The sequence below is a fragment of the Notamacropus eugenii genome, chromosome 5 (assembly GCF_028372415.1).
Source record: "Notamacropus eugenii isolate mMacEug1 chromosome 5, mMacEug1.pri_v2, whole genome shotgun sequence".
Lineage (NCBI taxonomy): Eukaryota > Metazoa > Chordata > Mammalia > Diprotodontia > Macropodidae > Notamacropus > Notamacropus eugenii.
The window spans coordinates 174,522,619-174,536,474 of NC_092876.1; the positions used below are offsets into that span (position 1 = coordinate 174,522,619).

Consider the following 13,856-nt stretch of genomic DNA (forward strand, 5'->3'; position numbering starts at 1 on the left):
AAAGGGGAAAGAAGGACAATCTCCATGAAAGGAGACTATGACATTCCTTCACTTTTGGTACCTTTTTCTGAACTTAAAGGAACTGTGATAAACAATTTTACACTCATTTAAAAGGAAATGGTACACCAAGGTACAGTGTGGCCAAGTGACCAACTAAAGTTAAAGTAGCAAGATAGAACAAGAGCTCAAAAAAAATAATGACAACCCAATTTTCATAGCACTTTGCTATTGCTCAGTATACTAGAGTATACTAACTTCACTAAAACAAAAGCTGGAAAGTCTTTCAGTTGGAGTGAGAGCGCATATGCTTCTAGAGAATTTCTAGGGCACACACATTCTTTCCACATCCTTTACAAAGTGTGCATTGTAAGTGGAGGAAATAATTTTTGTGGGGGTGTGATCCCATAAGGAGTATTTGTTATCTCCAGTGTAAAGTCAGTAAAAGCTCTCTGATGACAGTGCAATGCTGACAATTGCCGCCCCCCCCACCCCCCGCCAAAATGGAAAAACATTTTTCTTTTTTTTCAACTACTATCAATTTCAATCAGATTATGTATATTGCAGGACCGAAAAGATGCTTAAATTGCTGTGGTTTTTTCTTTCCCTTCCTTCCACTCAGCTTCTTGAAGAATTAAGGTTTGGTCTTTTCAAATGTAAATGAAGCAATTTGCAAAATATGTATTTTGGCGTATCGGCAACTTGGCTTTCCAAACAAACTAGAGTTTTATTGATTCTGGGAACTGCCATCTCGTGGAGTTATCTGTCGTCCATAATTTGAGTCTTTAATAAGAGGAGACTGTTTTCGTTTATGATAATAAGCAGCACCACTTTGCTTTTATCCCTTCTCACTCCCCTTTCCTGGGTTTATAGGATGGAAAATGGGGATGATATCCGTTTTAATAAGCTTTGCATGGATTTATTTTCTTCTATGGTATTTTTTGACTCCCCAACCAGTTCTCTTGGAATATTTCATCCTTACTGCATTCTAAATGTGACCTGCTTTGGGCTCCATAAATACTGTTTGACCTCCAAGGTTATAATAAGCTATCTTCCCTCCACCTCTGCCTCTGGGTAGTTTTTAAAACCCAGGAAAGTACAATCTGGCTTAGTTTGAGGTATTTCCATCTATGAAGTTTTTCTACTTCACTTCAAATCTATTTCTTGTTTTCTCTTAAGCAAGATAGGTAGCTACCAATCTTAGAAAAATAACCCTTTACATATTTTAGTCTATTTTCTCAACGTACATTTATGAAATATATAATGGAGGTATGTGAGATATTTTTGCATAAATGTCATAGTTGCCCAGGAGACCATAAGTTTCATAAGGACAGGGAATAAACCATTTTTTTTTCATCTTTGTATCTCCCAAAATATTTCCTAGCACATTATAGGCACTTAATGTCAGTTGAATCAAATTACCTACCATGTGCAAGGCACAGTGGTAGCTGCAAGAAATATACACAAATAAATGAGAATTTGTCGCTAACCATAGAAGGATTCTTAGACCGGGTGTCCACAGATTTCCAAGACTACTAAGGGGTCTGAGGAAAGATTTCAGGGGATCCACAAACTTGGGTGGGTAAAAAAAAATCACACTTTTATTTTCACTAACCTTTGGATTTCTTCATGATTCTATATATTTTATTAAAACCATTATTCTGAAAATGGTCCATAGGCTTTAGCAGACTGCCAAAGGGGTTTGTGACAAATAAAAAAGTTAATACTTCCTGCTCTAGTATATTAAAAAACTTGCTTAAGTAGTCCCACAAACTACTCTTCCCTTGGGTAAATAACAGAATTCTAGGACTGCAAGGGAAATTAGAGATCTTTGAGTCAAATTTCCTACTATTACAAAGAAAATTCCACATTTTTAATAGTGTTAATAAAGCATGTGCAAAGCATTTTCTTTATAACAATCCTAAGAGGAAGGTTTGCAAGTATTATAATCACCACTTCATAGATGATGAAATTGTGGTCCAGAATAGTCTAAATATTATGCCCATGGTTACAAAATTGTCCCAACTGGGGCTCAAGATTATATCCTTATAGTTCAATGATGTCTCTACTGCATTATGATGCCTCTCAAGTAATTTGTACTCAGCTCTCTAGTTTCTCAGATTATCTGGTGGCATAGTGGATACAGCACTGGATTTGGAGTCAAGAAGATCTGGGTGATTCTACTTCTGGAAGTCAAGATGGCATAGCAAACAGTAAATTGCCATAACTCTCCCATATTCAATTCCAAACAACCATAAATAGCACCTGCAAATAAATCCTGGAACAGTAGAACCAGCAAAAAAGATGGGGTGAAGCAATTTCAAGAAACTTGGAAGATCAGCAGGAAAGGTCTGTCTCACTTGGTAAAGGGGAACACAGTCCAACAAGGCAGCAGTAAACCCCACCAGAGCAAACCAGTGGGAGATCTTGAGCCCCAGTGCCAGGGAGCAGGCAAACACCAACATCAGGACTTGCCACATGCCTCAGCATAAACAGGGTAATGGCCTATTCTAGTTCTGAGAACTACTGTGGCTTTAGCATAGCCTCAGGCAAAAAGGTAGCCTCTAGTAGCCAGACTACCTGTGCTTCAGTGTAGCCTAGGGAAAGTACAGAAACACTTCACTGGCCTCAGCATACATGAGGCACCAGCATTAAGACCCCAACTTAGCATCAGTTAAGCTACCAGAGTCCTATGGCCCCCACCAATGCCAGCTAATTCCCACCCCACCTCCTCAGAACAACAGCAGACATGAGAGTCCCCCATAGGCATTAGGACATCAGTGCAGCACCAGGTAAAGGGTCAGGGTTTGCAGCCACTGGCACAAGAACCCTGAGACAAAAGAAAATTAAACAGGCCACTAATGAACTCCCAGGGCCAGATGGGTTCACAAGGGAATTCTACCAACATTTAAAGACCAATCAATTCCAAAACCGTACAAACTATTTGAAAAAACAGGTGAAAAATGAGTCTTACCAAACTCTTTTTATGACACAAATATGGTGCTGAGCCAAAACAGAGAAAGAAAATTATAGACCAATTTCCCTAATTGACGTTGATGCAAAAATTTTGAACAATGGGGCAGAGCCAAGATGATGGAGGAGAAAGATGGACCTATAGAAGCTCCCCCACATAGCCCATAAAATACCTGTAAACAATGACTCTAAACAAATTCTATGGCAGCAGAAGCCACAAAATGACAGAGTGAAAGAGATTTCCAGCCCAAGACAGCATGGAAGGCCAAAAGGAAAGGTCTATTGCACTGGGTGTGGAGCAGAGCATAGTCCAGCATAGGCTATGGCGTGGCAGGGACAGGAACTAGAACAGGCTTCAGGGAGCCACCAGCAGCAGCAATTCCCAGATTACTCAACCCACAAATGTCAAAAACAGCTTCAAAGGTCAGTGAGAAAGCTCCTTCACCCAGGAGAAAGGAACATGGTCTAGATCGCCTGCTGCAGTCACTGCTGCAGGAGCATCCATTTTTGGAGCCCTTGGCCTAAAGCCCCTGGGGGAATTGAGCTGCTGTTCTGAATCTCAGCCCTGAGCAGGGCCCTGTGGTGAGGAGGAGCACAGGCATGGTGGAGCTGGGGGTGGTTGTGGAGAGGGAATTCTACTTATAGATTCTGGGCAGAAAAGTTTTTGGTTGCTCCAGTCCATGCCAAGAGAGGAGTAAACTCCTCTCCCTTGATTGTGCCATCTTGGAGGAACTGAGAACTTACAGGTCTCCAGAGTATACCTTCCTCTTGACAAGGGACTCAAAAGTCAAGTAACTAGCTGGGAAAATGTCCAAAAAAGGGAAAAAATAAGACCAAAGAAGGTTACTTTCTTGGTGACCAGGTATTTTCTTTCATTCATTTGGATGAGGAAGAACAATGCATAACATCAGAGGAAGTCAAGGCTTCTGCATCCAAAACCTCCAAAATAAATATGCAATGGTCTCAGGCCACAAAAGAGGTCAAAAAGGGTTTTGAAAATCAAGTAAGAGAGGTAGAGGAAAAGTTGGGAAGAGAAATGAGAGCGATGCAAGAAAACCATGAAAAGCAAGTCAACAGTTTGCTAAAGGAGACCCCAAAAATGCTGAAGAAATAACCCCTTTAAAAATAGGCTAATTCAATTGGTGAAAGAGGTCCAAAAAGCCAATGAAAAGAATGCTTTCAAAAGCAGAATTAGCCAAATGGAAAAAGGAGGTTCAAAAGCTCACTGAAGAAAATATTCTTTAAAAATTAGAATGGAGCAGCTGGAAGTTAATTGGTTTGGAGAAACCAAAACCAAAAGAGTGAAAAAAATAGATGATAATGTGAAATATCTCACTGGAAAAACAACTGACCTGGAAAATAATTCCAGGAGAGACAATTTAAAAATTATAGGACTACTTGAAAGCCATGATCAAAAAAAGAACCTAGACATCACCATTCATGAAATTATCAAGGAAAACTGCCCTGATATTCTAGAACCAGAAGGCAAAATAAATATTGAAAGAACCCACCAATCACCTCCTGAAAGAGATCCAAAAAGAGAAACTCCTAGGAATATTGTAGCCAAATTCCAGAGTTCCCAGATCAAGGAGAAAATATTGCAAGCAGCTAGAAAGAAACAATTCAAGAATTGTGGAAATACAATCAGGATAACACAAGATCTAGCAGCTTCTACATTGAGGGATCAAAGGTCTTGGAATATGATAGTCCAGAAGTCAAAGGAACTAGGATTAAAATCAAGAATCACCTAACCAGCAAAACTGAGTATAATACTTCAGGGGAAAAATGGTCATTCAATGAAATAGAGGACTTTCAAGCATTCTTGATGAAAAGACCAGAACTGAATAGAAAATTTGACTTTCAAACATATGAATCAAGAGAATCATGAAAAAGTAAACAGTAAAGAGAAATTATAAGGGACTTTCTAAAGTTGAACTGTTTACATTCCTACATGGAAAGATAATATTTGTAACTCTTGAGACTTTTCTCAGTATTTGACTAGTTGGAGGGATTATACACACACACACACACACACACACACACACACATATGTATGTATATAAACAGAGAGCACAGGGTGAGCTGAATAAGAAAGGATGATATCTAAAAAAATAAATTAAGGGGTGAGAGAGGAATATATTGGGATAAGAAAGGGAGAAATGAAATGGGGCAAATTATCTCTCATAAAAGAGGCAAGAAAAAGCTTTTTCAATGGAGGAGAGAAGGGAGAAGGTGAGAGAGAAAAAGTGAAGCTTACTGTCTTCACATTTGGCTTAAGGAGGGAATAACATGCTCTCTCAATTTGGTATGAAAATCTATCTTTCACTACAGGAAAGTAGGGGAGAAGGGGACAAGTGGGGTGGGGGAGATGATAGAAGAGAGGGCAAATGGGAGGGGGGAGTAATTAGAAGTAAACACTTTTGGGGAGGGCAAGGTCAAAAGAGAGAATAGAATCAATTGGGGGCAGGAGGGGATGGAGGAAAATATAGTTAGTCTTACATAACATGACTATTATCGAAGTCTTTTGCAAAACCACACATATATAGCTCATATTGAATTGCTTGCCTTCTCAATGGGGATGGGTGGGAAAGGAGGGAGGGAGAGAAGCTAGAACTCAAAGTTTTAGGAATGAATGTCGAGAATTGTTTTTACATACAACTGGGAACTAAGAAATACAGGTAATGGGGTATAGAAATCTATCTTGCCCTACAAGAAAAGAGAGAAGATGGGGATAAGAGAAGGGAGGGGTGTGATATAAGGGAGGGGTGTGATAGAAGGGAGGGAATATTGAGGAAAGGGGTAATCAGAATGCAAGGTATTAGGGGTGGATGAGGGGAGAGATGGGGAGAAAATCTGGAACTCAAAATTTTGTGGAAATGAATTAAAACTAAAAATAAATAAATAAACATTAAAAAAGAAAGAAAAAAAGATTTGTAAAGTAAAAAAAAAAATAAACAAAATATTACTAAGGAGATTTCAGCAATATATCAGAAGGATTAAATACTATGACCACGTGGGACTTATACCAGGAATGCAGGGTTGGTTCAGAATTAGGCAAACTATTGACCTAATTGACCATATCAATAACAAAATCAATAGAAATCATATGAGTATCTCAATAGATGCTGAAAAAGCTTTGGACAAAAACAGCGTCCATTCCTACTAAAAACACTAGAAATTTTCCTTAAAATGATAAGCAGTATCTATCTAAAACCATCAGTAAACGTTATCTGTAGTGGGGATAAGCTAGAAGCCTTCCCAACAAGATCAGGAGGGAAACAATGATGCTCTATTATTTAATATAGTAATAGAAATGGTAGTTGTAGCAATAAAAGAAGAAAAGGAAATTGAAGGAATTAGAATAGGCAATAAGAAAACAAAACTATCACTCTTTGGCAGATGATATGTGATGGTATAAATAGAGAATTCTAGAGAATCAACTAAAAAACTGCTTGAAATAATTAATATCTTTAACAAAGTTGCAGGATATAAGAAAACCCACATTAATCATGAAAATTTCTTTATATAACCAACAAAGCCCAGTAGCAAGAGATAGAAAGAGAAATTCCATTTAAAATAACTATAAACAACATAAAATACTTGGAAGTCTGTCTGCCAAGACAAACCAGGAACTATATGAACACAATACAAAATACTTTTCACATAAATAAAGACAGATCTAAACAACTGGAAAAATATCAATTGCTCATGGGCAGGCTGAGCCAATATAATAAAAATGACAATTTTACCTAGGTTAATTTACATATTCCATGTCATACCAAAGTACAAAATCTACTTTACAGAGCTGGAAAAAAATAGCCATAAAACTCATCTGGAAGAACAAAAGATCAAGAATGTCAATTAATGGACTTTATTATTCCTTAATTAAAGGAATTAATGAAAAAAAGTACAAAGGAAGGTAGCATAGCAATACTAGATCTCAATATATTATAAAGTAGTTATCATCAAAATTATCTGGCACTACCTAAGATATGGAATGGTGCATCAGTGGAATAGATTAGATACATAAAACACAGTAGTAAATGACCATAGTAACCAAGTGTTTGATAATCCCAAAGACCCAGCCTTTGAGATATGAACTTGCTATTTAACAAAAACTTCTGGGAAAACTGGAAAACAATAGGGCACAAACTAGGTATAGACTAACATCTCACAGCAGATACCAAGATATGGTTAAAATAGGTTAAAATGTAGACATATGGTGACACAATAAGCAAATTAGAAGAGCAAGGAATAAGATCTATGGAGAAGAGAAGAATTCACGACCAAGCAAAAGATAACATTACAAAATATATAACAGATAATTTTGATTGTATCAAAATAAAAAGCTTTTGTACAAACAACACCAATGCACAATCAAAATTAGAAGGAAAGAAGAAACCTGGGAAACAATCTTTACAGCAAGTGTCTCTGATAAGGGCCTCATTTCTCAAATATATAGAAAATTGAGTCAAAATTCATCAGAATACAAGCCATTCCCCAATTGATAAATGGTCAAGGGATATGAATAGGCATTTTCAGATGAAGAAATAAAAGCTATCTATGGATATATGAAGATGTTCTTTAAATTACATTTGATTAGAAAAATTCAAATTAAAACAACTCTGAGGTACCACTTTACACCTATCAGATTGGTTACTATGGCAAAAAGGGGGATGATAAATGTTGGAGAGGATATGGAAAAATTCGGACACTAATGTATTGGTGGAGTTGTGAATTGATCCAACTATTCTGGAGAACAATTTGGAACTATAGTTAAAGGGCAATTAAATTGTGCATACCCTTTCATACAGGAATACCACTACTAGGTCTGTATCCCAAAAACTATCATAAAAAAGGGTAAAGGACCTACATGTGCAAAAATATTTATAGCAGCCCTTTTCATCATGGGAAAATATTAGAAATTGATTGGGATGCCCATCATTGGGTAATGGCTGAACAAGCTATAGTATATTTTTTTCCCAAATTTATTAATTTGTTTTCAGTTTTCAACATTCACTTCTATAAGTTTTAAATTTTCTCCCCCTCCCTTTTTTCTCCCTCCTGAAGACACAATACAATCTTATAGGGGCTCTACACATACATTCCCATTACACACATTTTCATACTATGACATTTTCATAACATGACTGTTGCACAGAAGAAATATAGTGAATGTGAGAAACCATGAGAAAAACAAAACAAAACTTAACAAAAGAGAAAATAGTCTGCCTCATTCTGTGTTCTGATTCCATAGTTCTTCCTCTGGATGTGGATGTCATTCTGCATCATGAGTTCTTTGGAAATGTTTTAGGTCCTTGCATTGCGGAGAAGAGCTAAGTCCATCAAAATCAGTCCTCGCACACTGTGGCTGTTACTATAGACAATGTTCTGGTTCTGCTCACTTCACTCAGCATTAGTTCATATAAGTTTTCCAGTTTTTTCTGAATTCCACCTGTTTGTCTTTTCTTATAGCACAATAGTATTCCATTATATTTATACACCACAACTTGTTCAGCCATTCCTCAGTTGATGGACATCCCCTTGGTTTCCAGTTCTTGGCCATCACAAAAAGAGCTGCTATAAATATTTTTGTACACTTGGGTCCTTTTCCCATTTTTATGATTTTTCTCAGGTACGAGCAACACTATATAGTGATTAACTATGAGGGACTCAGCTTTTCTCAGCAACATAATGATCCAACATTAGCACAAAGGACTTATGAAGGAAAATGCTATCTACATCCAGATAAAGAATTGATAGACTCTGAATGCACATCCAAGCATACTTTTTTTTACTTACTTTATCCTTTTTCATGGTTTCCCCCCTTTTGGTCTGTTTCTTTTTTCACAATTGTGACTAATATAGAAATATGTTTTACATTATAGCACATATACAACATATATTAAAATACCTACCATTTTAGGAAGAGGGAGGAGAGGGAGGGAGAAAAATTTGGAATTCAAAACCTTTTAAAAATAAATGCTAAAAATTGTTTTGACATGTAATTGAGGAAAAAAATAAAATGCTGTAAAAAAGATCTAGGTTAAAAATCCCACCTCAAAGTTTGACTAGGTATATGACCTTAAGCAAGACACTTAATCTTTTTGGGCCTTATTTTCCTTATTTGAAAAATGGAAATAGTGTATAGCATAAGATCTATAGGGTTACTGTGGGCTTTGGATAAGAGATAGTGGATGTCAAGTTTTGAAATCCATAAGCATTGTAAATATGATAATGATGATGACAATGATGACGATGATGTCTCTAGCAGATTTTGATATGGCCATTTAACCAAACTACTTTTTATCTATAGGCCTCAGTTTATCATAGTAAGTATGTTTTAAGTGTTTGCTCAATGAAAATATATATGCACAAAAAGTGCTTAGGAACATCTCTGCATTTTAAAAGATGCTAATAGTATTTTTCTCTTGGGTGCTGAAGAAGGCACTGATAGGAAAAAGAATTCTTGCCATTCCTGCTCGTTCTAATTAAAGAGATAAGAAGGTCCAAAGCCAGGTCACCTAGTTCTGCTGGAGAAAGGGAGTTTAAAGGACCATGGGTAGCAGCAGAAGGCTCTGAGATAGACAGAGAAAGCCATCTCCCCCCAGGAAATTAATGTGTGTTTGTGTTCCTACTCGCCCCAGACAACCAAAGGCCATGCAGCTCCCACTGAAGATGATATAAGAGATAGACATATAACTCTAACATGTTGGCAATTGGCCAAGGATTCACTTACTGCTCAAACTGAGGCAGCCAAACATGGCCTGACCATAGAGGGAAGACAGAGAAATATTACCCTGGGCTCACACTGGGAAGCAATTTGATCCATTTCAGCTCTAACATCATGGCAGTAAAACACACAAATATAGACCGAACCCATCCAAGAAGCTTTTCTATCATTAACGTTGAAGTGAGATGCACATCCTGTCCACAACTGCTTCAGAGAAAGTGATTATGGAGCCAGTAGGAGTGGCTGCTAAGCCAGATCTGATGAGGCAATATGACTTAAACAGCAGACATTAGTACTGCCAAATGCCTTTTGTATTTGGATACATAAGGGATCCATCCATTTTAACTACTAAAGGGAAGGAGGAGGGTTCAAGGAAGGTGAGGAATGGAAATTCTAGGATGACATAGGAGGCAGGTGTTACATTTGGCCAGTGTAGCATTCATCACTAACAAGGCAGATTTCCCTCTTGGATCTGACCTCATATGAGGTCACTAGAATCAAACATACCCAAGCACTTGGCCCATGAGCATTATTTGCAAACTAAGGAAGATTTATCTTTTTGGTCCTGACCTCTCATGAGATAAGCAGCATCAGAAACATATTCATACTGAGAGGTAGTCTATCTGCATCAGGAAAGAAAGGGGAAAGGAATAACCATTTATATAGCAACTACCATGTGCCAAGTACTGCGCTAAGTATTGCATAAAAATTATCTCATTTGATCTTCACAATGACCTTGGGAGGTAGGAGCGAGTATCATTCCCATTTTACTGATGGGAAAACTGAGTTTGGCAGTGGTCAAATGATTTGCCCAGAGTTATGTTACTAGTAATTGTCTGAGGCTGGATTTGAGCTCAGGTCTTCCTGACACCAACCCTAGAATTCTACCCACTGAGCTGCTTAACTCTCCTAAGTATTACTGAATACCCTTGCTGTACAGTAGAAAGCTTGCTCAACTGGGAATCAGGAAAGTTGAGTTTGAGCCCCATTCTTGCTAAAGACTGTGGAATGTCTCTATTAACTCTATACTAAATGTCTCTAAACCTCAGTGTCCTAACTGGTACCACCATTCTGAAAGCATTTTTTAAACTGTCAGGCATTATATGAATGTGTACAAATAATATTACGTGTGTATTATTTGTCACTCACAAGGCAGATAAGTATTTCCCCAGTTCTGATTTTGTATAAGACCAGACACACAAATATGCATATATACACATATACATGAATACACACACACACACACACACACACACACAGACAGAAGCAAGAACAGTTTATGGTTATTTGAGCCAGAGGGAAGGACAGGCTGCTGACTAGGAGCAGGTAAACAATGCTATGTGGTGATGACATTTAGACAGGGATACTGTCCACTAAGCAACTCAATTACTGGGCTATGTGTAGTTGATAGTGGTGACAAGTATTCTACCAGCTAGAATCCTCAATGTTCTAAAAGACTTTGGCTTTTTTTAAGAAATAGATCAGAAGATGATCTAAAGGTGGCTTTGTCAGTGCTTCAGGCCAAGGAGAACTGGAGCACCAGGAGACTGGTCAAGTTAGAGGGGTGCTCTGCTCAGCTTAGTCCAGAACAGACTTAGCTCCCCAGGATGAGATCACTAAATCAAAACGAGAAATCTAGCTTTTTAAATAATGCCTGTGAGCTGTTCCCTCCACTATTATTTTTAAAAGCATTCAAGTGGCTGATTAGTTAACATTTTACTGAATAATCCTGTGTTGGGGGCTATGGGAAGTTACAAAAGAAATGAAAGCACTAGACAACATTAATATCATATCCATTCATTCAACAACATTTATTAAACAATCATCATGTACAGAGAATTGCAGTAGGTGCCCAGAAAACTATAAACTTTAAATCAGGCTTGATCCCTGCCTTCATGGATATTACAGTCTAGCCCCCGTTCTCAGAAATAATACACTCCAAAGTGTAATATGATTGATACTTTAATGATTTACTTTCCACAAGACACACATAAGTGTGAAACAAAGATACATAGACAGGAAGGCCACAAATGGACAAGTAGAAGGGAGGGATGGGGGTAGGAGATCAGAGAATGGAGAGAGGCCAGGGTGAGGTGGCATTTGGGGTAGGGGACAACTGTCCAAGAAAGGGATAAGGATCTGATGGGTCATCTAAGGTAAGTATATGGACCTCCCAAGTCTAGAAGAGTCACAAGGGAAATGGCCTATGAATTTGAGCTTCTTCCAACCCTGTTCCCTGAACAGAGATGTCCTTTCTGTTTACTCCCTACTACACAGGACATGTGGCAGTGAAGTACATTAAAAACTTTTAAAACTATAGAAATGAAAATTATTATTAGTAGAAGTAATAGTATTTGACTTCAGTTAATTTTCCTGAAAATTCATTTTCAGAAATTCCAATTTATTCTTTGCCTGGATGAAAAAGACATCGTGGTGATCATAGGGACTTTACGGTCTTTGATTTATGAGAGTGTCACTGCCTTCTAGGATTCTTAGAGGGGAGGAGTGGTGAATGCTCAAGGTTCCTTTAACCATGTGTGGTTATTTGTTTTAAGGCTCTATGACCCCAAGATGATTGAATCGTGAAGGCTATCAACACATTAACAGTAGGCAACTAAATGCCCAGAGTTGAAGAGTCCAAGGCATTTGTCTTATATACATTTCCAAATTATATAATGGATATAATCTCAATAAACTGAAAAGCACTTTGTAAATGTCAGCTATTAACATTAGTGTGCACTGTTATCAGTTCTGACAAGAAATTAGATAAGGAGGTCACAACAACAGAAATAGCCAGAGCTGGTTTCTGGCCCAAGTCTTAGAGGATTTAAGGAGAACCTATGAGGCAGATCCCTGCTTCAGCTTTTCCCCTAGCCAGGGGTAGGGAAACCTGTGGCCTCAAGGTCCTCTAGGTTCTCAAATGCAGCCCTTTGACTGAACCCAAACTTTGCAGAACAAATTCCCTTAAGAAAAGGCTAGTCTAGCCTTTCCCCCAAGATGGCACCAAAGGCGAAGAAGGAAGCCATTGTCCCCCCCAAGACAGAAGCCAAGTCCAAGCCTTGAAGGCCAAGAAGGCGGTGTTGAAGGGTGTCCATAGCCACAAAAAGAAGGAGATCCAAACATCTCCCACCTTCTGGCGACTCCAGACACTAAGACGAAGAAGGCAGACCAAATACCCTCAGAAAAGTGCCCCTTGGAGAAACAAGCTTGATCACTATGCCATCATTAAGTTTCCCTTGACTACTGAGTCTGCTATGAAGAAGACTGAGGACAACAACACACTGGTTTTCATTGTGGACATCAAGGCCAACAAGCATCAGAGCAAGCAGGCAGTAAAGAAGCTGTATGACATCGATGTGGCCAAGGTCAACACACTGATCCGACCTGATGGAACGAAGGAAGCTTATGTCCAGCTTGCTCCAGACTATGATGCTTTGGATGTTGCCAACAAAATTGGAATCATCTAAACTGTGTCCAACTGTCTCACTGCACCTACAATAAAAAGTTTTCCCCGAAAAAAAAAAAAGATAAGGCTAGTCTATTCAACAATGTATGCAGGACTCTTCTGTGTGCAAGACAGGTAAGAATATCAACGAAAAATGGAAAGCAGAGTTCCCCCTCTCACAGAGATTATAGAATAGATGGTATAAAATTGTCTGGCCCAAACACTTTCGTTTACAAAAGCTCTCCTATAATCTAGTGACAAGATTCTAGTGAGAGTAAGCTAGGACCAGTCCTAAACCATGGAGACAAAAAAAGAAAAGGAGCTCTATTAAAAGAGATCCTCATTGGTTTTCAGATGACAGAGGAGGCCATGGACAAGGAAAAACAGGTCAATGTTTAAACTAGTGGTTCTCAATCTAGGGGTTGTGGATCCCCAAAGTGGCATGGCATTACAATTAATGCACAAAACAATATATGAGTCCCTAAATAAGGAACATACCTTTTGTAGAATGAAGAAGCAACTATTTTCCCAATGTAAGTTGGAGCTATATTAGTTAATAAAATAAAAATACAATTAAAAGCATTGCTGAATTTACAGTTGCTTTTGGTCATCACATATTTTCTCAATCAAGAGATAGTAAAAATACAACTACTATCATGATTGTGGAGGTCTATGAGATATTTTATGTCAAAAAGGGGGCTCTTTTAT

At 38.1% G+C, this 13,856-nt stretch overlaps 1 protein-coding gene and 1 pseudogene across 2 annotated transcripts in view; one reads left to right on the forward strand and one right to left on the reverse strand.

Moving 5' to 3' along the window:
* Window positions 1-13,210, forward strand: part of LOC140503205 (large ribosomal subunit protein uL23 pseudogene) — a 123,056-nt pseudogene extending 109,846 nt beyond the window's left edge.
* Window positions 1-13,856, reverse strand: part of KIRREL3 (kirre like nephrin family adhesion molecule 3) — a 757,177-nt gene that overhangs the window by 561,323 nt on the left and 181,998 nt on the right. The gene's annotated exons all lie outside the window — the stretch shown is intronic.